The sequence below is a fragment of the Stegostoma tigrinum genome, chromosome 19, assembly GCF_030684315.1.
Source record: "Stegostoma tigrinum isolate sSteTig4 chromosome 19, sSteTig4.hap1, whole genome shotgun sequence".
Taxonomy (NCBI): Eukaryota; Metazoa; Chordata; class Chondrichthyes; order Orectolobiformes; family Stegostomatidae; genus Stegostoma; species Stegostoma tigrinum.
This window is the reverse complement of record NC_081372.1, coordinates 59405759-59433432: the sequence shown is the minus strand read 5'-3', so window position 1 is coordinate 59433432 and position 27674 is coordinate 59405759. Positions and strand designations below refer to the sequence as shown.

The window sequence follows — 27674 nt, the reverse complement described above, 5'->3', positions numbered from 1 at the left end:
ATAAAGTAATTGGATCAAATTGCACACAAAGGTTTAAACAAATAATCCAGTCTGACATGAGTGCCACATCGAGGACAGTGCATAAGTTGACTTGCAGCCAGGACATGAAACAAGCTGTGCCTTAATTCTTGGATCATACAGTAAAAAGTTTCCCATGACACTAACCAATGAAGAGAGAGAGAGTCCTCCTCAGTCTCCTGTCCAACATTTACTCCTCAACCAACAATTCCAGTTCCCCAGATTATCTGGTCATTGATCTCATTGTTGTTTGTGAAAAGTTGCTGTGTGCCAGTTCTTGCTGTATTTCCACCTCTACAGCAGTGATTATGTTTCAAAATGAACTCCATGGGCTGTGTAGGACCCCTGAGGATGTGAAAGCTTCTATGTAAGTGTAATTTGTTTTTTTGACTTGCTGTAAAACTTGCTCTGTTCTTAATTCTTCTCATCTCCTTTTACACTTCCACTTCAGAAGAGTTCGCCTTCTGTCTTGATGTGGTGAGCAAAGAATTAGTCCGGTCGAAAGGAATTAATATGTGGAGTAATTTTAAAATGTGACATTGAGCTCCATGGAGTATGCTTTCTGTGAACAGAATATATTCAGCTCTGCTATCTGACTTGTAGAGTTGGATCTGATGATGCAACGTCTATTTATAACATTGGTGTTATAACATCGACTCAATATGCTGCTTTCACCCAAGGTCATTACAATGCCACTGAACAACTTCCTTACATCTTTGTTGCTGAAGAAAATAGACAGTGAAAAATCTCTCGTACACCACCCACCCCCCCCCCCCCCCCGCTTCCTACAATCTTCTAATATGCTCATTGTATTCCCAGGGTGGCCTCTCTCATGGTGTTTTCAGAGATCATAGAGTCAGAGAACTGTACAGCACGGAAACAGACCCTTCAGTCCAACTCATCCATACCAACCAGTAATTCTAAATTAATTTAATCACATTTGCTGGCATTTGGCCCATATTCCTCTAAACACCTCTTATTCATATACCCATTCAGATGCATTTTAAATGTTGTAATTGTATCAGCCTCCACCACTTCTGCTGGCAGCTCATTCAATACACGCACCACCCTCTGTGTAAAAATGTTGCCCCTTGGGTCCTTTTAAATATTTCCCCTCTCACCTTAAACCTGTGGCCTCTAGTTTTGGACTCTCCCACCCTGGGGAAAAGACCTTGCCTATTCACCTATCCATGCCCCTCATGATATTATAAACCTTTATTTGGTTACCCCACAGCCTCTGATGCTCCAGGGAAAATGGACCCAGTCTATTCAGCCTTGTCCTATAGTTCAAATCCTGGCAACATTCTTGTAAATCTTTTCTGAATCCTTTCAAGTTTCACAACATCCTTCCTCTAGCAGGGAGACCAGAATTGATTACAGTATTCTAATAGTGGCCTGACCAATGTCCTGTACAGCTGCAAAATGACCTCCAACTCCTATGCTCAATGCACTGACCAATAAAGGCAAGTGTACTAAATGTGGGATTGTGATGTGTCTGAACCTAGCTCCCTTCCTACCCATTGCCAAGTGAGACCCGTAACTGGGCTATGAATGGCCAGCACTGCTGGGTGGTCTCCTGGGGGGTTTGCAGATGTGGGTTTTTGGTGTGGAGGTTACCCCTGTTCAAAGTTGAATGAAGTGAGGGAGAGAGGGGGCGCTGTGTGCCACTTTCATACTCTCGCTGCTGATCCCTCTCTCACAAACACCCCAACATCTCAGGCCTGTTGCTCTCACCTTTCGATCAGGTATTTCACAGCCTCCAAACTCAACACTGTGTTCAACAATTTCACTTCGTAACCTTAGTTTATTTTGGGGTGGCAGTAATTGATAATGATGCTGTACTTTCCTATTAAACCCTCCTCTCAACGCATCTTTCCTTTCTGTATTTGAACCATTATTATATCTGTTTTGCAATGCATCATTGTCTCACGCATCATTTAATCTCTTCCAGCTTCCAGTCACAGAATTCCGCTGTTATACACCCCGCACCCCTCACCTCACTGACTTCTTCCAGTTCTGATAAAAGGTCATTGACTTAAAATGTTAACACTTCCTCTGTCGCTCCATAGATGCTGCAGATTATCTCCAAGCACTTTCTGTTTTGATATCAGATTTCCAGCATCCGTAGTCTTCTACTTTAGTGTAAATCTACACTGATGTTTTATTGATTTGCTCTACCCTTGTCTAGTCTGGTCTTCCTAATGCACTATGTCCTCTATCTTTTTCAAGCAACTAATGTCCTTATTTCAACAACAGAATATTCTAAATGATATTACTTTCTAGGTTGAAGGAACTAGTTCTCAATTTTGACAACCTATTTGCCCCTGTACTTGGCTTCTGATGCTGTATTCTCTATATCACCATATGAATTAACTAACTCAGTGACCAATGAAAATCGCAGAATGCAATTTACTCACCATCCTGTAATCTCTCAGGGTTGTGCCCTTCCTTATCTGCCACAGAAAATTACCTTAATTTAACATATGTCTCTTTGTAACTCAAATTCTTCAATCCTGCCACCACTCTCTTCAGCAGAGGACTCTTCTGTGAGCTTTTAGTTTGCTGTTATCTGATACTGTGTTGCTAATTCCTTTTCAATTGAAGCAACTGAAAGGAGGCTAAGCCAGTATTACTTACAGAAACACTTTATCAAGACCAATAGGTCTAAACATTGCTATTATTATTGATGGAAGCTGCCTGTTTCCAATCCTTTGCTTTCTGTCTGACCCTCCATTTCTGTTCCTCTGTTTCAAGTCATGTGTGCATAATGTTTGCAATAAATCGCCAACAAAGACACCAGCAGCAGATGTAGTGGCCACATACCAAAAGCAAGCCAGGCAGGACAGTAAGTAAAATTTCATTTTGTCAAAAACCCCCTTTTTCATAAAAAAGCATATCATTTGCATTTACAAGTTATGAAAGTTATCCAATATACATTGTTGCAAAGAAAATTACCATTATTTAGCAAAAGAATGCTAACTCTAATCAATCTCTGTGCATACATTCCATGCATAATCATTAAATCATATAGGCCTCCTATTGGTATGTGTGCATTTGTCATTGGCTGTTCCTCTGGTAAATGGTCATGTTTTTGTAGGGTGATTTTTTTTCCTCTGGGGAGTGACATTCTCATAATGAGTGCTGTTGCTGTGGTAACTGCTGTATCCATTTCTGTTGCTGGATAACATTTGAATTGAGGTGACAGCTGCTCTACTTAGATCCCAAGTTACTGTGTGGTTAATTTTGTTAGTAGTATTGAATATTTACACTCTGGTTGGCTCCCTAATGCTCAGCACTGACAATGATCTGGCAATTTTCTCAATGTCCTTACCACCCCTCTGAAGAGCATCCCGCCCAGACCCCACCTCCCCATCCTATTCCCATAACCCTGCATTTCCCATGGCCAATCCACCTTACCTGCATATCTTTGGACTGTGGGAGGAAACCGGAGTGCCCTGAAATCACAAGCTTCAAAATCTCCCCTCCCCCTACCGCATCCCAAAACCAGCCCAGCTCGTCCCCGCCTGCCTAACCTGTTCTTCCTCTCACCTATCCCCTCGTCCCACCTCAAGCTGCACCTCCATTTCCTACCTACTAACGTCATCCCGCCCCCTTGACCTGTCTGTCTTCCCTGGACTGACCTATCTCTTCCCTACCTCCCCACCTACACTCAACTTTACTGCCTCCATCCCCACCTCTTTGACTTGTCTGTCTCCCCTCCACCTACCTTCTCCTCTATCCATCTTCAATCTGCCTCCCCGTCTCTCCCTATTTATTTCAGAACCCTCTTCCCCTCCCCCATTTCTGATGAAGGGTCTCGGCCAGAAACGTCAGCCTTCCTGCTCCTGAGATACTGCTTGACCTGCTGTGTTCATCCAGCTCTATACCTTGTTATCTTAGATTCTCCAGCATCTGCAGTTCCTGTTACCTCTCTCTCACCTGGTTGTCTTCCTTGTTTCATAAGGGATTCTCTGAGTCTGTATTGCTGTCTTCACTTTATTGGTGTGGAGGTCACCCTGCAGTACCTCAGCACTGGCACTCTCAGTACTGAGTGTTGGATTCTAGTAAAAGCTGCTTCTCGATCTGGGCCCAATAATACTGCATGTTGTGAGCAGTGAGTTTGCATTGAAATCCACATTCTAAAGACAAATTTGTCAAGAACGTATCTAAATAGTTCACAAATCAATCAATTGCTGCACTGCTTGTGTATCTGTTGGTTACTACACCTCTTCTAGAGTTCTAATCGTGTCAGGATGCGGGGACTGTCTTTTTGCTGTCGGTACATGACTTCAGACAATTATACGCCTTATACAATTTCAGCTTCATTTGCCGAACTTGGTAGCCTCTCTAGATTCTGATTGTGACCTTTGATAATTTCTTACCCCATACGTCCGCACCCATAGTTCAGCAGGTCACCCACAATAGTTTCTATTCCACGGGGAACACTGATTATCTCAATTTGTTGGTGTTAGTACTTTTCACAAGCAGTGTAAATAGCGAATACACATATAACTATCTGTAACCTCTGCATGGTGTCAAACTGCAATAAGTGCTTCTTTCATCTGGTTTTGCTTGCCATTAACTATACTCTATATTGACTGTAGTAAGACCTTCCCAATAATGGCAAGTTGTAGCAAAATTCCTTCAATGGTTAGAATGGAGTATTGCGATGTCTTCAAAGCTTTGTTAGGTCATTTGGATTGATGCATACTTTCAGATTTCCAGGTTATTTCACTGCTCCCTGTTGCTAATCCAGTCTCCGGGAGCTGTCGTTCCTGGATTAGTCCCTTCTTTCCCCAGCTCCTCGATCTTGTCTTTCAGACTGGCCTGGGACGATAACTGGAACTCTGACATTGGTACGTACAGTGTTGGTCTCACACCCTTATCTGCTTCAAAAGGATATTCACCAGGAAGAGGTTCAATCCCTATAAAAACACCTTCATTATCGTTTCCTCCTATCTCAGTCCGCCTCCCCCTCTCTCCCTATTTATTTCAGAACCCCTTCCCCATCCCCCTCTCTGATGAAGGGTCTAAGCCCGAAACGTCAGCTTTTGTGCTCCTGAGATGCTGCTTGGCCTGTTGTGTTCATTCAGCTTCACACTTTGTTATCTTGGATTCTCCAGCATCTGCAGTTCCCATTATCTCTCTTCATTATCATTTTGGATCTGTTCAGCAGTTTATGGCTTTGTGTGGCCTGTGAAATGCTGCAAATCTCTCCTGGTATGTGTCGGGTAACCAGCAGCATTCCCTTTAACTTCCTTTCGGAGTGTGCAGATCTTCATTGTCCACACACAGCAGCAACTTTCAAAATCATTCGTCAATGCTGAGATGAACGTGCTGATGTCAATTACCATACATGGAGCTTTAGAACGTCTATGCTGCTTAGAGCGAGTGTTGGTAATCAGACCAAGCTTCAGGCTTGTTTCAGGTGAGAAGAGTGGAGTTTGCTTAAGGCCCACTGTCAGGAACTCCAGATCTTAGCTGTTCTCATTGTGTTGGGTTCTAAACTTTAATTGTTTTCGTGGCATGAGGATCATTCCATCCCATGGCCTCAATCTCACTTTCAAGTCTCCAACTTGAACTACCAGACTACAAAGCTGATGATGTTACACAAAGCATGGGTGTCTATGTGATACTTCACATTCACTTAATGTCCTTCTTCTGTAGTCATCAATCTTAACAGTTAGAAACTATTTATCACCTTTAGATCTCACAACGTCAACTCATTATATGGTGTAAAGTGGTTAATCAGAATAATTACCTGACATCTCTTGAGCAACCACCTTTCTCGGTTTGCTTTGCTTAGACGTAGAATTAATCTTTATTGTCACATATACTTGATGAATATAGCGAAAAGTTTATATGTCGCCACTTACAGTGCTGACTTAAGTACAAATGTACTTGAGTATGGCTTCTTTAGCTACAAGATCTTAGACAATAGAGAAATAAGATGCCCAGCATTGCAGAAGTAAAACTTCAGATCAACAGACCACTCTGGCACTTAGCATCCAGTCTGTACCAGGCCCTGGCTCCAGACCACACTGGGCTTCACATTGAGGATCATAAGGCTGGGAGGCCGTTACGCCACGCCGATAGGTCGCCGTGGAATATCAGGAGGCCACAATGGCCGGTGGCTTCTTTCGAGATAAACACTTCTTCTTCAGTTAGAGCACTGCATGCCTTATCCTGGACATGCTTCTGTCTCCTTAGTGTGATTGCCTCCACAATAACTACATCCTGACCTTGATGGCTGTTCTGTAAATACTTCTTTCTTTCTTACAAGCTGTTGTCCTCATTTGGCCTGGAATACCTCTCAGCCTAATGCAAAGCCTTATCCTTCTCTTTATAATCTGCTTTAGCTGATGATTGACAACCTCACAGCTTACATACATGTCAATAGTTTTATTAAAGGGAAGGGACGCCAGTCTTCCACCAGATGTGCTGTTATTGCAGGATCTCTTCTACCTAAGGCATTTCTATCTCTGTAAGGCCTTTTTTAACTTGTACAAACTTTCTGGATCCAGCTAAACACAACTCTGAGCATTTTGAACCTGGAGTCAGAGCACCGACACCAGAACATCAGGCATCTTCCATTGAAAGGAAAGATGACACCAGGGCAGGTTAATTGGTGACCTCACAGGCAGGTTTGTACGTGATTCCAAATGGCTTTAATCCATGACCCTAACTCAGGCAAAGCTCCCCACATAAACCCAGCCCCTGGCATCCCCCTTTCATGTGACAGACCCCAGTGTGGAAGGGTTGCCACCCAGTAGCCATGACAACTGTTATAACAGGGCTGGGGTTCCGTAACGCACGTGCTGGAGGAGGGCTGATGAGACAGATTGAAGCAAATGAAATTGAAGCAAGTGAAGTAAAACACAGGGGGCCGCACACCTCAGACATCTTCAAAACCCTCGCTTTGTATTTTGGCGTAAATAATCTGTCACAAACTCCCAGAGCAAATCACAGAGCTGGGCTGATGGGTTCCTTTGAAATGAGATCTTCGGCTCTGCAATGTGATGTGTGTGGAGTCACTGGGCTCAGTAAATCTCTCAGCCTCCTGTGGGATTTTACTGCAGGGATTGAGGGTAGGTATGAACCCGGGACCACTCTGAAAGTGGGAAGGAGTCCGCTTTCCCTTCTCTAACCATCCAGCTGCTGAACAAGTTAATCTCAGAGACGCAGAGATTATAAACTGAGCACATTAGCACATTGAACAGCATAAAGAGGGCACCCTCTTCAATAACAGGGACTAAACATGTGCATTCTATATAGGGGGTGGGGGGGGGGGGGTGTTATAGTGCAAGGTTAATATGGGTTGCCCTGCTACAGGAAAGATGTTGTTTAACTTGAAAGGGTTCAGGAAAGATCAACAAAGATGTTGCCAGGGTTGGAGGGTTTGAGCTATAGGGCGAGGTTGAATAAGCCTGAGATAGTTTCCCCACAGCATCAGAGGTTGAGAGACGACCTTATAGAGGTTTATAAAATCATAAGGGGCATGGGTAGGGTGAACTGCCACAGTCTTTTTCCCAGGGTAGGGGATTCTAAAATTCGAGGACATAGCTTGAAGGTGAGAGGGGAAAGATTTAAAAGGGACCTAAGGGGCAACTTTTTCAGGCAGAGTATGGTGTGTGTATGGAATGAGATGCCAGAGGAAGTGGTGGAAGCTGATACAATTACAACATCTGGATGGGTACATGAATAGGTAGGGTCCAGAGGGATATGGGTCAAATGCTGGCAAGTGGTCAGCACAACAGCATGGGCCAAAGGGCCTATACTGTGCTGTATTGTTCTAGTAATTTAGGTTGTCTGGTTGGCATGGACGAGTAGAACTGAAAGGCCAGCTTTCATGCTGTACAGCTCTACGATGTGTCCAAAGATGTGCAGGTTAGGAGGATTGCCCAGGCTGAATTGCCTGCAGTGTCCAGAGTGTGTAAATCAGATGGATTAGCCATGGGATAATGTAGGGTTCCGGGGAAAGGGTTGGGGGGGTGGGTGTGGGTACGATGTTCTTTGGAGGGGGTAGTGTGGACCTGTTGGGCCGAATGGCTTGTTTCCGCATTATAGGGATTCTACAATTCTGTAACTCCATCTGTTCATCTAGCATGAAAGCAGATGTTTTACTAAGCAAACTGCTCAGAGCTGTTATTCTAAGGACTAAGGAATGTATAGATGGTCTGGTGGAAGGTATAGATGGTCTGATTAGCAAGTTTGCAGATGACACGAAGATTGGTGGAGTAGCAGATAGTGAAGGGGACTGTCAGAGATTACAGCAGAATATAGATAGATTGGAGAGTTGGGCAGATGGAGTTCAATCCGGGCAAATGCGAGGTGATGCAGTTTGGAAGATCCAATTTAAGAGCGAACTATACGATAAATGGAAAAGCCCTGGGGAAAATTGATGCACAGAGAGATCTGGGTGTTCAGGTCCATTGTACCTGAAGGTAGCAACGCAGGTGGATAGAGTGGTCAAGAAGGCATACGGCATGCTTTCATTCATCAGACAGGGTATTGAGTACAAGAGTTGGCAGGTCATATTACAGTTGTATAGGATTTTGGTTTGGCCACAGTTGGAATACTGTGTGCAGTTCTGGTCACCACATTACCAAAAGGATGTGGATGCTTCGGAGAGGGTGCACAGGAGGTTCACCAGGATGTTGCCTGGTATGGAGGGTGCTAGCTATGAAGAGAGGTTGAGTAGATTAGGATTATTTACATTAGAAGTACAGAGATTGAAGGGGGGAACCTGATTGAGGCCTACAAAATCATGAGGGGTATAGACAGGGTGGATAGCAAGAAGCTTTTTCCACAGAGTCGGGGACTCAGTTACTAGGGGTCATGAGTTCAAAGTGAGAGGGGGAATGTTTAAGAGAGATATGCGTGGAAAGTTCTTTACACAGAGGGTGGTGGGTGCCTGGAACACATAGCCAGTGGAGGTGGTAGAGGCGGGCACGATAGTGTAATTAAGTGTAATGTAGACAGAAACTTGAATGGGCAGAGAGCAGAGGGATTGGAAAATAGGCAACAGGTTTAGATAGAGGACCTAGATTGGTGCAAGCTTGGAGGGCCGAAGGCCACAGCCCTTCCTGTGCTGTAATTTTCTTTGTTCTTTGACTTTATCATATTACAGAGAATTGAGGGATTTAAGAAGTGAGAGAAACACAGACTCATTAGAACACTACTAAAGACACGGAGAGATTACTGGGTGAAAATCCAGTTTACATCCCCAGAAACACTGACTGTTCCCTTTAAGGGGGAGTAGCCTATCCATTTGAGAAAACAGCGCCCAGTACCCTGCCCTGGTTTCCCAGCGCGGGACTGCGTTCATTGAATTACATTTGCTTTTAGTTCCGGTCAGGTAAATCCCGCCTGTAAAACCTGTCTGAGGTTGTTCTTCCCGCTCTGTGAGCGAACTTTGCAGCCGCTCCAGCCCTGATCTTATCAAGACAGCTTCCAGCAGAAACAATTCATCTGTAAGTGTGTGCTAAACTACAAGGGGAGGTCAGGAATGCAGGTGGTTAAGTTCAACAGGAACAGGTCAAGCCAGTCAACACCACAAGAGCAGCTCCGAGTCATACAGCAGCATTATTCCTGCATGGGGTCTGGGTCAAAATCCTGAGATCCCAACCCAGTAAACTGAGAGAGTAATCTCCCCAGTCAGTAAACCCAAGCAGAGAGTGCGACAAAGTTTCTCTAGACCCAAACCCCATCCCCAACATCCCATGGGATGTCATAGAAACAGACCCTTCAATCCAACCAGTCCATGCCAAACATGTTTCCAAATTAAACTAGTCCCACCTGCCTGCACTTGGCACATATCCCTCCAAACCGTTCCTTTTTATGTACTTATCTGAATGTCTTTTAAATGTGGTAACTGTAGCTGCTTTCACTAGTTCTCTGGCAATTCATTCCACACACAAACCACTCTCTGTGTGAATAAAAGTTGGCCCACATGTGCTTTTTTAAATCATTCCCCTCTCACCTTAAAAATATAACCTCTTGTTTTCATAGAATCCCTACAGTGTGGAAACAACAAGCCCACACCAACCCACAACACATCCCACCCAGACCCATCCCCCTATAACCCACCTAACTCACACATCCCTGAACACTATGGACAATTTAGTGTGGCCAATCCACTTAACCTGCTCATCTTTGGGAGGAAACCGGAGCACCCAGAGGAAACCCACGCAGACACGGGGAGAAAGTGCAAACTCCACACAGACAGTCACGCAAGGGTGGGATCAAACCCAGGCTCCTGGCGCTATGCGGCAGCAGTGCTAACCACTGAGCCACCATGCTGCCCTGCACCTGAGGAAAAGACCCTTTTCATTCACCTTAGTCATGCTCCTCTCAAGATTATAAACTTCAATAATTTCACCCCCAACCCGCTATGTTCCAGTGACAATATCCCAGTCTTTCCAGTCTAATTTTAAGTTTCAAAGCCTCCATTCCCAGCAACACCCTGGTAAATCTTTTCTGAACCCTCTCCAGCTTAATAATATCCTTCCTATATCAGGGCGACCAAAACTGCCCTAGAAGAGGCCTCAGCAATGTCCTGTACAATCTCAACATGATGTCCCCAACTTCTACACTGCAAGGTCTGAGCAATGAAGGCAAGTGTGCTAAATACCTTCTTAATCACTCTGTGTACATGTGAGGCAAATTTCACATGGTTGGGTGTTGGAGATTGTCCTGTGACAGTGAGGTCCAGTGATCGCTAGAGCTTGGAAGGTCATCTCATTAAAGATGCAACAAATCCTACAGCTACCAGGAGATACAGGAGGGACGTTTCTAGTTCTTACTGGGAGTTGGAGTCTAAAACCTGAGGACACAGCCTCAAAAAGGACTGAAATGAGAAATTTCTTGACTCAGTGTGTGGCAAATCTTTGTAATTGTCTATGGCAGAGGCCTGTGGAATTCTACTTATATATATTGGAAACTGAGGGATTCGGAAACATTAATGTTAACCGGGAATATGAGGCAGGAAATAAGGTGCTGAGGTTGTACATCAGCCGTGACCTAGTAGAGGAATTGGTTTGAGTAGCTCAATGGCTTATTGCTGCTGCTAATTCCTGTATTCGAGGAGATAGCTCACTGACACCTTCTCGAGGGGAGCCAGGGATGGATAATAACTGGCCAGAAGGGTCTAGACCCAAGACGTCAGCCTTTCTGCCCCTGTGATGCTGTTTGGCCTGCTGTGTTCATCCAGCTCCACACCTTGTTGTATGGATAATAATTGCCCCTTTCTCAGCTTGAGTGAGTAATTTTCTGTTCAACACTTATCCTTCAACCAAATTACCCAAAATAGATTGCCTGGTCATCTATCACATTTAATCTTCTAATCGAGAGGTAGAACAGGCTGGAGGACAGAATGGCCTCCTCTGCTTCTGACTTTCCTAACTCTGGGACCAAACAGTCAGAGGTCAGTCTGCTTTAACTGAATGCTCCAATCAATTCTGAGCTCAACCCATTCTACATCAGTGTTTATTTACAGCATTACAATGTTTTAGAACTGACCTCTGAATGATACCACACTGTGACCTTTCACTGACCCACAAAGCTCCTGACACGCTCCTTCCCCACAGCCCTCTGTCTGGGATTATTGCTCTTAACTGGAGCAGCTTGTGGGAACGGGATAACAGAGATCAAGTGACTGAGCTGGTGATTCAGAAATTCTACCCACACACTGCTGCGTCAGCAGTCCCCTTCTTCACATCTTCCTGAACATAAGGGTAAAAATCCATATCATTACACTGAATGAATTCACAGCATTAATTAGAGGCATATTAAACAGGAAGAGTGTGATTTCACAGGGAGGAACAGGAGGTTAGCTCTATAACTGTGTGTGGAGATTTATATGTTTCACATCTTGTTGTAGATTTGTTGACATTAATTGAGGCAGTGTGTTACTTGTAATCTGTTCTACAGGATGCCTGTGTCACATGTAATCTGTTCTATAGAGTGTCTGAGTTACCTGTAATATTTATAGTGTCCTATAGGGTGTCTATATCACCTGTAATCTGTTAGTAAATTTGCAGACGACTCCAAAATTGGTGACATTGTAGACAGTGAAGAAGGTTTCCTAAGATTGCAAAGGGATCTTGACCAAATGGGTCAATGGGCTGAAAAATGGCAGATGGAATTTTCAATCTGGATAAATGCAAGGTGTTGCATTTTAGTACAACAAACAAGGATAGGGCTTATACAATTAAAGGTAGGGCCAAGGAAAGTGTTGGGGAACAGAGGAACCTGGGGTCTGAGTACATAATTCTTTAAAGTTTGCATCACATATCGACAGGATGGTTAAAAAGGCATTTGGCATGCTTGCTTTCATTGCTCAGTCCTTTCAGTGTAGGAGTTGGGAAGTCATGTTTAAATTGTACAGGACATTGGTGAGGCCTCTTCTCGAATACTGTGTCTAGGTGTACAAGGTAATGAGAGGCATGGATAGAGTCGATAGCCAGAGACTTTTCCCCAGGGCAGGATTGACTACCACGAGGGGTGATAGTTTTAAGGTGTTAGGAGGAAGGTATAGAGGAGACGTCAGAGGGAAGTTCTTCACCCAGAGAGTTGTGAGCGCATGGAATAGTTTACCAGTGGTAGTCGTGGAAGCGGAGTCATTAGTGACATTTAAGCGACTGCTGGACATGCACATGGACAGCAGTGAATTGAGGGGAATGTAGGTTAGGTTATTTTATTTTTGGATTCGGATTATTCCACGGCACAACATCGTGGGCCGAAGGGCCTGTACTGTGCTGTACTTTTCTATGTTCTATGTTCTATGTTCTGGTCACCCAGTTATAGAAAGAATATGATCAAGTTGGAGAGGGTTCAGAAGAGATTTACCAGGATGTTGCCCAGTATGGAAAGTTTGAGTTATAGAGAAAGGCTGGATGGGCTGGGACATTTTTCACTGAAGTGTAGAATGTTGAGAGGTGACTTGGTAGAAGTTTATAAAATAATGAGAGGTACAGAGGTATCTCAGACTCCAGCATCGACAGTTCTAACTATCTCTAAGATGTTGTTAAATCTTTAAATAGTTAGAAGGTTTGAACTGATTAATATGATTGTGTAAACAGATAGAGTTGGTGGTAGTTGTTTTTTTCCCTAAAATGAGGAAGTTCAAGACCAGGGGGCACATTTTTAAGCTGAGAGGAGAGAGATTTAAACAAGACACGAGAGGCAAATTTGTTTTATACAGAAGGTGGTTTCCATGTGGAATAAATTTCCCGAGGAAGTGGTGGATGTGGGCACAAATAAAACGCTTAAAAGACATTTGGACGGCTACATGAATAGGAAAGGCTTGGAAGGGTATGGGCCAGGAGCAGGCAGGTGGGACTAGTTTAGTTTGAGTTTATGTTCGGTATTGACTCGTTGGGCTGAAGGGTCTGTTTCTGTGCTGTATGACTCTATGACTCTGTAGGGCGCCTGTGTTACCTGCAACCTCTATAATGTTCTATAGGATATCAGTACTATCTATAATCTGCAGAGTGTTCAAGAGGATGTCAGTGTTGCCTGTAATCTGTTCTATAGGCTGTTTGTGCAACATATATTCTTGTCAAAAAGGTTTTGTCACTTAATCTATTTTTCTAATCAACCTGTTCAGAGATATCTATACACCTCTCTGGAGTAGGTGAGACTTGAATTTGGGCCTCCCAGTCCAGGGACAGGGACGCAACACTGCACCACATGGGGGCTCAATGATGTTCTATAGCATGCCTGTGTTACCCATCATCTGGACAATGTTCTATAGGGTGACTGTCATCCGTAATCTGTATATTGTTCTGTGGGGGCTGTGTTATCTGTAATGCTTGTACCGTTCTGTAGGGGACAAGGTCAGAAATCACAAAACGCCGGGGTTATAGTCCAACAAGTTCATCTGAAAACACAAGCTTTCAGGCTCTAACTCCTTCTTCAGGTGTTAGTGAGTGAGGTAGCATCAGACACAGCATTCAGTAGTAACAGATCAAAGTGTCACACCATTGAGAAGGATGTACTAAACAGACCTAAGATGCTGCTATTAGATAACAAAGTGTGGAGCTGGATGAACACAGCAGGCCAGCCAGCATCAGAGGAGCAGGAAAGCTGACGTTTCAGGTCTGGACACTTCTTCAGAAATGGGGCCAGGGAAGCAGAAGTTTTAGAGGAGGTGGACGGTGTGGATGGTACTACGGATGTAGGTGAGGAGTTCCTGGATAGGGGGGAGAAAATGGAGTTGAGATAAGTGGAGATAAGTTCGGTGGGGCAGGAGTAGGCGGAGACAATGGGTCGACCAGGGCAGTTGGGTTTATGGATTTTGGGAAGGAGATATAAACGGGTGGTGCGAGGTTGGGGAACAATGAGGTTGGAGGCTGTGGGTGGGAGGTCACCTGAGGTGATGCCCATTTCTGAAGAAGGGTCCAGACCCGAAACGTCAGCTTTCCTGCTCCTCTAATGCTGCCCGGTCTGCTGTGTTCATCCAGCTACAAAACTTGTTATCTCAGACTCCAGCATCGACAGTTCCAACTATCTCTAAGAAGCTGTTGAATCTTTAAATAGTTAGAAGGTTTGAACTGATTAATATGATTGTGTAAATCCCCAAATTCCATGTCAGATCATCGACATGGACACTACCCTCGCATGTGGGAACACCACCCACCATGAGTACAGTAGATGCTCAAGAGACACTGCCAGCATTGTCTATCTCATACACTACAGGCAAGGATACCGGCTATTGGTGGAACCATGCAGACCCTACAACACTGGATGAATGGACACCACACAACAATTGCTTGACAGGGATGTTCCCTCCCAGTGGGGGAGCACTTCAGCAATAAAAGGACATTCAGCCTCAGATCTTTGGGTAAACATCCTCTAAGGTGGACTGTGGGATACATATCAACAGAGTCACCAGGCAGAGGCTGAGAGCCGAGTTCAGTGCCCATGAGGACGACCTCAACCGGGATCTTGGGTTCATGTCGCACTACAGGTGACCCCACAATACTGTACATTCTCACAGATACACACACACACACACACACACACACACACACACACACACACGCACTCACGCGCACACTCACTCACTCGCGCACACTTACCCACTCACTCACTCACGCGCACACTCACTCACTTGCGCACACACACTCTTTCTCTCATATACACACACGCATTCACTCTCTCTCTCCATCTTTCTCTCACGCACACACACTCTCACTCTCTCTCTCTCACACACACACACACACACACACACACACACACACACTCTCACTACCCCCCCATCTCTCACACACACACACACACACACACACACACTCACTCACTCACTCACTCACTCACTCTCTCTCTCACGCGCATACACACACTCTCTCACTCGCACACACACTTATTCTCTCTCACTCACACACACACACACACACACACAGACTCCCACTCTCTCTCAAGCACACACACACTCACTCTCCCTCTCTCTCATGCACACAGACACTCACTCTCCCTCTCTCTCGCTCTCTCATGCACACAGGCACTCACTCTCTCTCTCTCTCTCTCTCTCTCTCTCTCTCTCTCACACACACACATACACACACACACACACACACACACACACACACACACACACACATAAATCTAGGGCGTGAATTTGTATTTGTTCAAAAAGCACACAAACTCATAAACAGAGATAATGGGAACTGCAGATGCTGGAGAATTCCAAGATAATAAAATGTGAAGCTGGATGAACACAGCAGGCCAAGCAGCATCTCAGGAGCACAAAAGCTGACGTTTCGGGCCTAGACCCTTCATCAGAGAGCATGAAGGGTCTAGACCCGAAACGTCAGCTTTTGTGCTCCTGAGATGCTGCTTGGCCTGCTGTGTTTATCCAGCCTCACATTTTGTTATCTTCAAACTCATAAACAGTCAGTCAATGTGGCATTTTTTAAATTCATACCTTAGAAATAAATCTAATCGGACTCCAAAATAAAACACAAACAGATTCTCAACAAGGCTTCACACCAACACTCATTGTCTGACCTAAAATGTCACCTCTTTTTTACACTGATAAAACCTTTGGTTCTCACAGGACAAGGGCTTGAAAGGAGCTCAGTGTTACAAATGCATATTAATCAATTAAAACCTTCTAACTGTCTAAAGATGTAACTGCATCTTCGGTTCGTTTAGTACATCCTCATTAATGGCATGACTCTTTGATCTTTTCCTTATAAATGCTGTGTCAGATACCACCTCTCTCACTGACACCTGAAGGAGGAGTTAAGACTCATCCAGCTTCACACTTTGTTATCTAAGACTCAAAAAGCTCGTGTTTTCAAATAAACCTGTTGGACTATAACCTGGTGTGGTGCGATTTCTGACCTTGACTACCCCAGTCCGACACTGGCACCTCTACATCATGTTCTATAGGGGCTGTGTTATCTGTAATGTATGTCCTGTTCTCTACACCTAAGTGTCGTTGATAGTTCTGTAGTGGTCAGCTTTGAGTGGCCTCACCTCTGAGTTTTGCACCTTGCTATTCAGTGACTGGAAACATTCCCGCCACTAGTGACTGGGAAAGCTGGGCAGATGGCGGTTAAAAAGCACACACCTATTCACAGTTGGGAACACTGCCAGGACAGGTGAGGAGGAACCAATACAAGTTGGCTCTATGCCACCATCTAGTGATTTACACTAACCACCTTCTGAGCATACATGTAGCTGGCTGGTAATAGCAGTGTTTGTGTGAGTCTCAGCTCAGTGTTCGTATTAATGTTATTGCCTGTCAGCCTGTTAGTGGCACTAATAGTGCAGTATTACTGTTGGAGTTAGATTAGATTAGATTCCCTACAGTATGGAAACAGGCCCTTTGGCCCAACAAATCCACACCGCCCCTTGGACCATCCTATCCCCTTATAACCCCCACACCCCTGAACACTATAGGGCATTTAGCACGGCCGATCCACCTAACCTGCACATCTTTGGACTGTGGGAGGAAGGCGGAGCACCCGGAGGAAACCCACGCAGACACAGGGAGAATGTGCAAACTCCGCACAGACAGTTACCCGAGGCTGGAATTGAACTCGGGTCCCTGGTGCTGTGAGGCTGCAGTGCTAACCACTGAGCCACCGTGTCACCCCAAAGTTAGGACTGAGGTTACGGAATTGTTAATGTTAGCTACATTTTAGTGTTAAGTTTAACGAATAATTAGCATGAATGTTAGTGTCAGTGGTGCTCTTGTTGTTAAGATTGATGCTACTTTTAGAAGCTGTTTTCATGTAAGGATTAGCTTTTTTATTCTTTCATAGCATTTGGGCATCGCTGGGTAGGTCAGCGTTGGTTTCACATCTGTAATTGCCCTTGAGCTGAGTATCTCGTTCAGGCCATTTCATTGCTCTAGGTCTGGAGTCACATAGAAGCCTGACCAGGTAATGATGGCGGATTTCTTCACTGAAGGACATTAATGGGAGAATGGATAGACTGGGACTTTTTTCACTGGAGCATTGGAGGTCGAGGGGTGACTATATAGAGGTTTATAAAATCACAAGGGATATAGATAAGGTGAAGGGCAGGTGTCTTTTCTCTAAGATGGGGGATTTCAAGACTACAGAGGCATGTTTTTAAGATGAGAAAGAAATGAGATAACAAGGTGTGGAGCTGGATGAACACAGCAGGCCAAGCAGCATCAGAGGAGCAGGAACGATGATGTTTTGGGCCTAGACCCTTCATCAGAAAAGGGGGAAGGGGAGAGGGTTCTGAAATAAATAGGGAGAGAGGGGCAGACAGATTGAAGATGGACAGAGGAGAAGATAGGTGGAGAGGAGACAGACAAGTTAAAGGGGCGAGGATGGAACCAGTAAAGCTGAGTGTAGGTGGGGAGGTAGGGAGGAGATAGGTCAGTCCAGGGAGGATGGACAGGTCAAGGGAGCAGGATGAGGTTAGTAGGTGGTAAATGGAGGTGCAGCTTGAGGTGAGAGGAGGGGATAGGTGAGACGAAGAACAGATTAGGGAGGTGGGGACGAGCTGGGCTGGGTTTGGGTCGCAGTGGGGGGAGGGGAGATTTTGAAGCTGGTGAAATCCACATTGATACCATTGGGCTGCAGGGTTCCCAAGCGGAATATGAGTTGCTGTTCCTGCAACCTACGGGTGGCATCATTATGGCACTGCAGGAGGCCCAGGATAGACATGTCATCTAAGGAATGGGAGGGGGAGTTGAAATGGTTTGTGACTGGGAGGTGCAGTTGTTTATTGCGAACCGAGCGGAGGTGTTCTGCAAAGTGGTCCCCAAGCCTCCGCTTGGTTTCCCCAATGTAGAGGAAGCCACACTGGGTACAGTGGATGCAGTATACCACATTGGCAGATGTGCAGGTGAACATCTGCTTGATGTGGAAAGTCATCTTGGAGCCTGGGATGGGGATGCGGATGGGGGTGAGGGTGGAGGTGTAGGGGCAGGTGTAGCACTTCCTGCGGTTGCAGGGGGATGTGCCGGGTGCGATGGGATTGGAGGGGAGTGTGGAGCAGACAAGGGAGTCACGGAGAGGGTGGTCTCTCCGGAAAGCAGACAAGGCTGGGGAGGGAAAAATGCTTTTGGTGGTGGGGTTGGATTGCAGATGGCGGAAGTGTCGGAGGATGGTACGTTGGATCCGGATGTTGGTGGGGTGGAACGTGAGGATGAGGGGGATTCTGTTTTGTTTGTTATTGCAGGGACAGCATGTGAGGGATGAGTTGCAGAAAATGCAGGGGACGTGGTCATACGTTGTGTTCTCGACCACTGAGGGGAGGAAGTTGCGGTCCTTGAAAAACGAGGACATCTGAGATGTATGGGAATGGAATGCTTCATCCTGGGAGCAGATGCAGTCAAGGCGAAGGAATTGGGAATAGGGGATGGCATTTTTGCAGGAAGGTGGGTGGGAGGACGTGTATTCTAGGTAGCTATGGGAGTTGGTGGGCTTGAAACGGATATCGGTTTCTAGGTGGTTGCCGGAGATGGAGACAGAGAGGTCCAGCAAGGTGAGAGAGGTGTTCGAGATAATCCAGGTGAATTTAAGGTTGGGGTGGAAGGTGTTAGTGAAGTGGATGACCTGTTCGATCTCCTCATGGGAGCACGAGGCGGCGCTGATACAGTCATCAATGTAACTGAGGAAGAGGTGGGGTTTAGGGCCAGTGTAGCTTTAGAAGAGGGACTGTTCCACGTAATCTACTAAGGGGCAGGCATAGCTTGGGCCCATGGCCACCCCCTTTGTCTGTAGGAACTGGGAGGAATTGAAGGAGAAATTGTTGAGTGTGAGGATGTGATCGGCTAAGCGGATGAGGGTATTAGTGGAGGGGGACTGGTCGGGCGTGCGGGACAGGTAGAAGCAGAGGCCTTTAGGCCATCTGCATGAGGAATGCAGGTGTATAGGGACTGGATGTCCATGGTGAAAATGAGGTGTTGGGGGCCGGGGAATTGGATGTTCTGGAGGAGGAGGAGAGCGTGGGTGGTGTCACAGACGTAGGTAGGGAGTTCCTGGACCAAGGGGGAGAAAATGGAGTCCAGATAGGTGGAGATGAGTTCAGTGGGGCAGGAGCAGGCAGAGACAATGGGTCAATGCAGAACCCTGCAGCCCAATGATATCAATGTGGATTTCACAAGTTTCAAAATCCCCCTACCCCCACTGTATCCCAAAACCAGCCCAGCTAGTTTCCCCCCCCAATTCCTCTCACCTATCCCCTCCTCCCACCTCAAGCCACACCCCTATTTCCTACATACTAACCTCATCCCGCCCCCTTGACTTGTCCGTCCTCCCTGGACTGACCTGTCTCCTCCCTACCTCCCCACCTACACTCATCTTTACTGGCTCCATCCCCACCTCTTAGACCTGCCTGTCTCCTCTCCATCTATCTTCTCCTCTACCCGTCTCCCCCTCTCTCCCTACTTATTTCAGAACCCCCTTCCCCTCCCCCTCCCCCATTTCTGATGAAGGGTCTAGACCCGAAACGTCAGCCTTCCTGCTCCTCTGATGCTGCTTGGTCTGCTGTGTTCATCCAGCTCTACACCTTGTTATCACGGATTCTCCAGCATCTGCAGTTCCCATTATCTCTGATACATGAGGGGCATTAGTTTTTACATAGATTGTGGTTCCCACATGGAATGAACTTCCAGTGGAAATGGTGGATGTGGACACAGTTACAACATTTAAAAGACATTCAGATAAGTACATGAATAAGAAATGTTTGTAGGGGGATATGGGCCAATCACAGGCGGTTGGGACTAGTTTAGTTTAAGGTTATGTTCGGTATGGACAGGTTGGAATGAAGGATCTGTTTCCAAACTATATGACTGTGTAATGAACCTGATGGGTCTTTGCAACAATTAATGATAGCTTCACTGCCATTGTTCCGAACACTCGCTTTCTATTCCAGATTATTTATTCAGTTTAAAGTCCACAAGTTCCCTGTGGTGGCATTTGAAACCATGTACACAGAGCACCAATCTGGGCCATCTGGATTACTAGGCACTGCACCAGCATGCCCCTCGTGTTTACACTAAGACCTGTGCCCAAGGAAAAGTTCCTGGTGTCTCCAGGACTCTGCTGAAACAGGCAAGCCGGAGAGCTGCCAAGGTTTCAGATTCCACCTTCATGAAGTGCCTTGGGATGTTTTCCAGAGTTGAAGGTTCTGTACAATGCAAGGGGTTGGTACCAGTTTCAGAAGTGCTGGGTGTGGTCCTAGAGATAAAAAAAATAATGAGACAGATGACAGCTGGGTTGGGTTCATTTTAAGAGACAGTTACAGCTCCTAAGCCAAAATGAATCTGCTAACTTTGAATCTTTCACGTTTGGTAGTGTTACCTTCAGTGTTTGTTACCTTGTCTGTGGATTTTTGTGTCTGGTCTTTACTTGCTGCCCAATCATAGTAGTTGTGAGATTGGATGGTGTTTGAACAGGGATTGCGCAATTCAGGGAGGTAGCCAGTGAACTGTGTACACAATATCCCCCTTGTCAAGCCATCCTCTGCCCTTCTTCCTCTCCTGGAGGCTCAGATGCAGCAGTTAATCCTCTAACTGCAGCAGTTAGACATTTTCACTAATTCACCCAAATGCCCATCAACAGTTAGAGCTGTGAATCCAACTTGCAAGAGCTGCACAGATAATCCAGGCTGACAGTCTGTTCTGAGAGGGAACACTGGACTGATGGAGGAGCATCTCCTGGATGGGACATCGGACTCCAGCACTCTCTGCTCTCTCAGGTCGGTGTAACAGATCCTACATAAATAGCAAAGAATTTCCTGCTGGTTACTATTTATCCACTGGGGTTGTTCACTGTCTACCCTTCCATCTGATGAAACTCATGTACATCCTAGAGGTAGAATCTAAGTGCCTGATTGACCAGTTCTCTATCTAACCCTCCTGGCCCAATGCAGCAAATGGAGAGAGAGGAGCTTTCACTATTTGCTGAGAATGCTCTCAGGAGCCAGTCAGGAATATGTGCAGCAGAGGAAGATTGGGAGAAATGCCATTCCTGAGGGACCATATGCCTTTCATCTCTCAGTGAAACTCCATGGTGTCCTAACTCACCATCCAACATGCACAGTTACAGCACAGTCAACAGGATCATGTGATAGGAGTGAGAAATCAGCCTATGGTAGCCATAGAATCCTTACAGTGCAGAAAGAGGTCATTTGGCCCATTGAGTCTGTACCACCCCTCCAAAGAGCATCCCACCCAGACCCACCCCATTCCTGTAACCCTGCATTTCCCATGGCTAATCCACCTAATCCACACATCCCTGCACGTGATGGGCAATTTAGCATGGCCAATCCACCTGACCCGCACATCTTTGGACTGTGGGAGGAAACCGGAGCACCCGGAGGAAACCCACGCAGACACGGGGAGAATGTGCAATCTGCACACAGACAGTCACCCGAGGCTGGAATCGAACCCGGGGTCCCAGATTTTGAACCTCGGTGGGATGGGCTGCCCCAAAAACTGAATGTTGGACTTGTTTGTCTGCCTGGACCACTGTGATTCAGGCTTTTAGTCTTGCACCCAGTTCAAACATCCTGTTTGGCACAGTTATTTCCAGCATCATGACTCTGCAATACCTGGGCATTATGTTTAACTACTAAGCATGTAACTCAACAGTACACATCTTTTCAGAGTTCAAAACATCAATGACATTGCTGTCTTGTCAAGGTTCGTCTCCCAGCTCACTTCTCGATGTGTTGCAGGCATCAGCTAATATCCTGTCATTCATTTCAGTTAAACCTATTGATCTGTCGATACCCTCATGCAGCTCCTGTTTGCCCTCTTTTCACAGCCTTAGGCAGTAGTGTTCTTTCGGGACATCCTTGTCCTCATCAACTCTGTGTTTCATCACTTGTGGCGACCGCTCATTGTCTGTGCTCCTTTGGGGTGGGGGGGGACCCGAGGCCTGGGACTGGTTCTGCTGGGACACAGCGCATTGCCCCCTCCCCTGCTTTCCCCCAGCCAGCTTTGCCTCCATTGCTCCCCCACCGTCAGTCAACCACCCCCTAGCTGGCCAGGTCCCCCCACCATCTTCACCCAGAGTGAACCAGCAGTTTGTTTAGTAAGAGGTTAGAGTCTTGAGGGTATAATCCAGGCTGATACTGACAGTACAATGTTCTGGAAGTGTCAGAGATGTTAGACACAGTTTGTATCTGCTTTCTCAGTTGGGTGTTAACTACCCCCATGCTGTTTCTTAGAAAAGAAAGGAGTTATTTCTCCAATGTCCGGTTTGCTGTTGGTTACATTACCTGTCCATTGAAATGGTGAAGAAACACCGACTGTGTGGTAAGCATCGTCCTGCTGCTTATGGGACCTTCCTGAGTGTAAATTGGCTGTCGCTTTCCCAAACTAACCGCAGTGACTATATCTGTAAACTACATCACTGAGACATCCAGTGGTCAGGGATGTGCGGTAGACATTTTCTAATTGGCCTGTTCAGGGATTTTGTGAGCAGGTGGGATTTGGATCTAGACCTCCTGGCTCAGAGGGAGGGATACTACCGCTACACTATAAAAGCCCTTGAAAGGCTGCTGTGTGAATACAATGTTTTTCTCTCTTGATTTCCTTGGCATCAAGGTCCACAGATAGAGAGCCACACCAATTTATGCTTAACCTCAACAAAAGGAATGCTCAATGATTTTCATTCAAATCTCCATCAAGACAGCAAACCAGTAATTTCACAGACTGGAGCGAGTGTTCTCTGTTTGCTCCAAGTGCCTAGTCCAGTGTTTAGTAATTGGAACTAAATGGTAGTTAGTGAGTGCAGTCCCTCGTGTATACTGGGTGAGTCAATTCACCAGGAGAGCAAGATAATTACATTGTATAAAGACACCAACAAGTATCAATTACCAAACCCGAGGATTTATAGCCTTCAGAACCAGATTTGCCTCAGCTGAGCTTCCTTGCGTTTGAAACAGCTTTTTAAATGAACACTTTTTGTTTGCAACTGGTGGTGCAAAAATCCTGGGCTGGATTATCCTCTGGGAATGTGTCTCAGCTGTCCCCAGAGCACTGCAGGGTAATGGGGGAAGGGGATTGCTGGAGATATTTAACACTGCACATGCGTGGTCTGAAAATACAGTCCCAGTCTGCCCTCCTTTTCATTCGCCTGTCCTGGTCGGTGTGACCCATTTACTTTATCACCCCCTTGTCTGGCCCTTCTTGCAGGGACCCGGCAGAGGGTGTGGGCTAGCTTGGGATGTAGGTGCTGCCAACTATGCCAAGTCACCTATGTCCTTCTTTAACCATTCTGTACTGTACCTGGTGAAATGTAGGATCATTGTTTCTTAGTTACCTCAGATTTTACTCATTCATGGGATGAGGACGTCACTGATCAGGCAGCATTTATTGCCCATCCCCAATTGCCCAGAGGACAGTTTAGAGTCAATCACATTGCTGTGGGTCTGGAGTCACATGTAGGCCAAACCAGGTAAGAACATAGAACATAGAACAATACAGCACAGAACAGGCCCTTCAGCCCTCGATGTTGCGCCGACCTGTGAACTAATCTAAGCCGATGCCCCTACACTATCCCATAAGGACTGCAGTTTCCTTTCCCAGAGGACATTAGTGAACCAGAAGAGTTTTTCCCAACAGCCAATTCATGGCCATCATTAGATTCTTAATTCCAGATATTTCACTGAATTTTCAATTTCCACCATCTGCCGCAGTGGGTTTGAACCCGGGTCCCCAGAACATTATCTGGGTCTCCGGATTAATATTCCAGCAATAATATCACTAGGCCATTGCCTCCCCCCTAGGGAGGGGGTGTGGGTCTGGAGTCATACCAGGACCAGCCTGGGAATCAATGATGGGCTTCCTTTGCTAAGGGATGCTCACAAACAATTTTTTTTATATGACAACCTGGCAGCTTCATTGTCACTACTCTGAGCGAAGGAAACGTTTGCCCATCTCTGTCCAAAATGGGCTACTCCACACTGTGAGACTGTCCCCTGTTCTAAACTCCCCAACAAGGGGAAACAGCATCCTGCATCCAGTCTGTATGGCCCTGTTAATGTTGTACATGTTTCAATCAGATAACCTGTCATTCTTCTAAACTCTAACTTACCTGAGAACTCTGGCCCAGCTGAGGCAGCTTCTCCCTGTATGACAGTCCCCGGTATCACACCTCTCACTCTGACATTGGTGTGGATTCCATTCCAAGTACTCCTCACACCCGCTTCAGCTTCAACAACACCCATTCTATAGGATAAACACACATCCTTACTGCAGAAGGGCATAAGGGTTAGAAAGGGTTAAAACTGAGGTGTACCTCAAGCACCACCCACTATGATGACATCATAAGGATAGGTGGGGAAAAATTACTTGGCATGTTGAAGGTACAAAACCTGCATCCAGGCCTCTCCTCCTCATCGCCGTAACAATGTCCAGCAGATCATTTTAACTTGTATTTTGTTGCTAAGATGTAATAAATGACATCTCATCATTTTTTATACATGAGCATTGCTGGAAGAAGACACATCTTGTAGAAGCTTTTCATCTTGTACTCATCAGGACAATGTTGCAAGAATACCAATTCAAAGGGAAAACCAACATCTATGCTGCATGAAAGAAGAGTGCTGATTGGTTGATGAGAGGACTTTGTTTGAGGTATTGCCATGGAAAATGCACCAATTAATGCTGATTGACAGTTAACTGCCAGAATTAGTTTAAATTTTAAACCAGTGAATGGGTGTCATCAATTTTATTGACTTGAAACGGGTGCAGTGTGTACATGTTCTTCCTGCCTGTGATTTAACATGTCGCTCCTTCCTCGTGCTTCCCTGATACTCTCCTGGGGAAGGTCCATAATCAGTTTTGGGTCTTCAGTTTTCATATAAATCTTTTTTTTTATATAGAGTCATACAGTCACCCAGCATGGAAGTAGGTCCTTCGCCCCAACTTGATCGTGTTGACCAGGTTCCCTAAACTGAACTAGTCCTTGCATTTGACTGCATTTGGCCCATATCACTGTAAACCTTTCCTATCCATGCCCTGGTCCAAACATCTTTTAAACATTGGAAGTTGCACACACATCTACCACTTACTCTGGCAACCTGTTCCGTATATACACCATGGTCTCTGATAAGTTGTCCCTTGGGTCCTAATTAAATCTTTCCTCTCTCCCCTTAAATTTATGCCCCTCTAATTTTGGACTCCCCTACCCTGGGGGAAAGACCTTGGCTGATCACCTTATCTATGCCCCGCTTGATTTTATAAACCTCTATAAGGTTACCCCTATGCTCCAGTGAGGCAAGTCTCAACCTGTTCAGCGTCTCCTTAGAACTCAAACCTTCCAGTCTCTGCAACATTCTGGTAAATCTGTTTTGCCCTATTTCTGTAGCAGGCTGACCAGAACTGTACACAGTACTCCAAATGTGGTTTCACTAATATCTTTTTATTCATTCACAAGGTGACGGCATTTCTTCCCAGGCCAGCATTTATTGCCTATCTGTAATTGCCCAGAGTGACATTACTGTGGCTCTGGAGTCACGTGTAGCCAGGCCTGCTAAGAATTAGTTTCATTATTTAAGGGGCATTCATGCCTTAGATGGGTTTTTATGACAATAATTTTGTGGTTATCATTAGACACTGAATGCAGAGTTTTAATTGAATTCAAATTCTAACATCTGCCTTGGCAGGATTCAAACCTGGGCCCCATCACCTGGGCCTCTGGAGTAATAGTCTTGTGAAAATAGCACTAGGCTATCGTCTCCCCTCTCACCTCACTGTCACTATATTGGCTAGTATGTGAATGAAAAGAAAACAAGGCAGAGTTAATACCGCAGAGTTACTGTCTCTGAGGACCTGAAATTCAATTTCATTGTAAGCTCCTGAGACTGTGCTGGAACAAATTGAACTCTTTTCCTTCCCATGTCATTGCTTCCTGCATGGAAAGCAATGTTTCACTGGTCCCGCTCCATCTCTCGACACATTCTGCACCTTCTCTTCATGAAACAATTCCAACCTGGAGCTTGCAGCACATAAATAAAGCATGCTGTCAAATAACTGGGAAAACACGGAACAGAGGACCATGTACAAGATACGCAAGAATATATAGAATCGGAGAGCTGTACAGCATGGAACAGACCCCTTGGTCCATCTAATCCATGCTGACCAGATATACTAAATCAATCTAGTCCCATTTGCCAGCATTTTGCCCATATCCCTCTAAACCCTAAACTCTATTCCTGTACCTATCCAGGTGCCGTTTAAATGTTGTAATTGTACCAGCCTCCACCACTTCCTCTGGCAGCTCATTCTATACATGCACCACTCTCTGTGTGAAAAAGTTGCCCCTTAGACCCCTTTTAATCTTTCCCCTCTCACCTTTAACTTATTCCCTCTAGGCATGGAGTCCCCTACGCATGGGCAAAGACCTTAACTGTTTACCCTATCCGTACCCCTCATAATTTTATAAACCTCTATAAGGTCACCCCCTCAGCCTTCAGGGAAAATAGCCCCAGCCTATTCAGTCCCTCCCTGTAGCTCAACATCTCTGTAAATCTTTTGTGAACCTTTTCAAGTTTAACGATATCTTTCCTTTAGCAGGGAGACCAGAACTGAACACAATATTCCAAAAGTGGCCTAATCAATGTACTGTACAGCTGCGATATGATATCCCAACTCCTGTACTCGATACAACTGATCAATAAAGACAAGCATTCCAAATGCCTTCTTGACTATCCTGTCTACCCGTGACTCTGCTTTCAAGGAACTGATGAACCTGCACTCCAAAGTCTCTTTGTTCAGCAACATTCCCCAGGAATATTCCCCAATGGTAAGGACCTTACCATTAAGTGTATAAGTCCTGCCCTGATTTGCCTTTCCAAAATGCAGCACCTCACATTTATCTAAATTAAACTCCATCTGCTAACCCTCGGCCCATTGGCCCATCTGATCAAGATCCTATTTTACTCTGAGATAACCCTCTTCACTCTCCACTACACCCCCAATTTTCGTGTCACCTGCAAACTTACTAACCATGTTCACATCCAAACTATTTATATAAATGACAAAAAGCAGTGGACCCAGCACTGATCCTGTGGCACACCACTGGTCACAGGCCTCCAGTCTGAAAAGCAACCCTCCACCACCACTCTTCAAGCATGTGACTCTAGACCCGCAGCAGTGCGATTGATTCTTCACTGCCCTCTGGGCAGTTAGAGATGGGCAATAAATG

General features: G+C 45.6%; 1 long non-coding RNA gene across 1 annotated transcript; it reads left to right on the top strand.

Moving 5' to 3' along the window:
• The first annotated feature begins 46 nt into the window (after positions 1 to 46).
• Positions 47 to 27266, top strand: LOC125461251 (uncharacterized). The gene is made up of 4 exons (XR_007249442.2): positions 47 to 385; positions 2773 to 2863; positions 24954 to 25102; positions 27041 to 27266. It is a non-coding gene; the product is annotated as an uncharacterized LOC125461251 (long non-coding RNA).
• Positions 27267 to 27674: the final 408 nt, after the last annotated feature.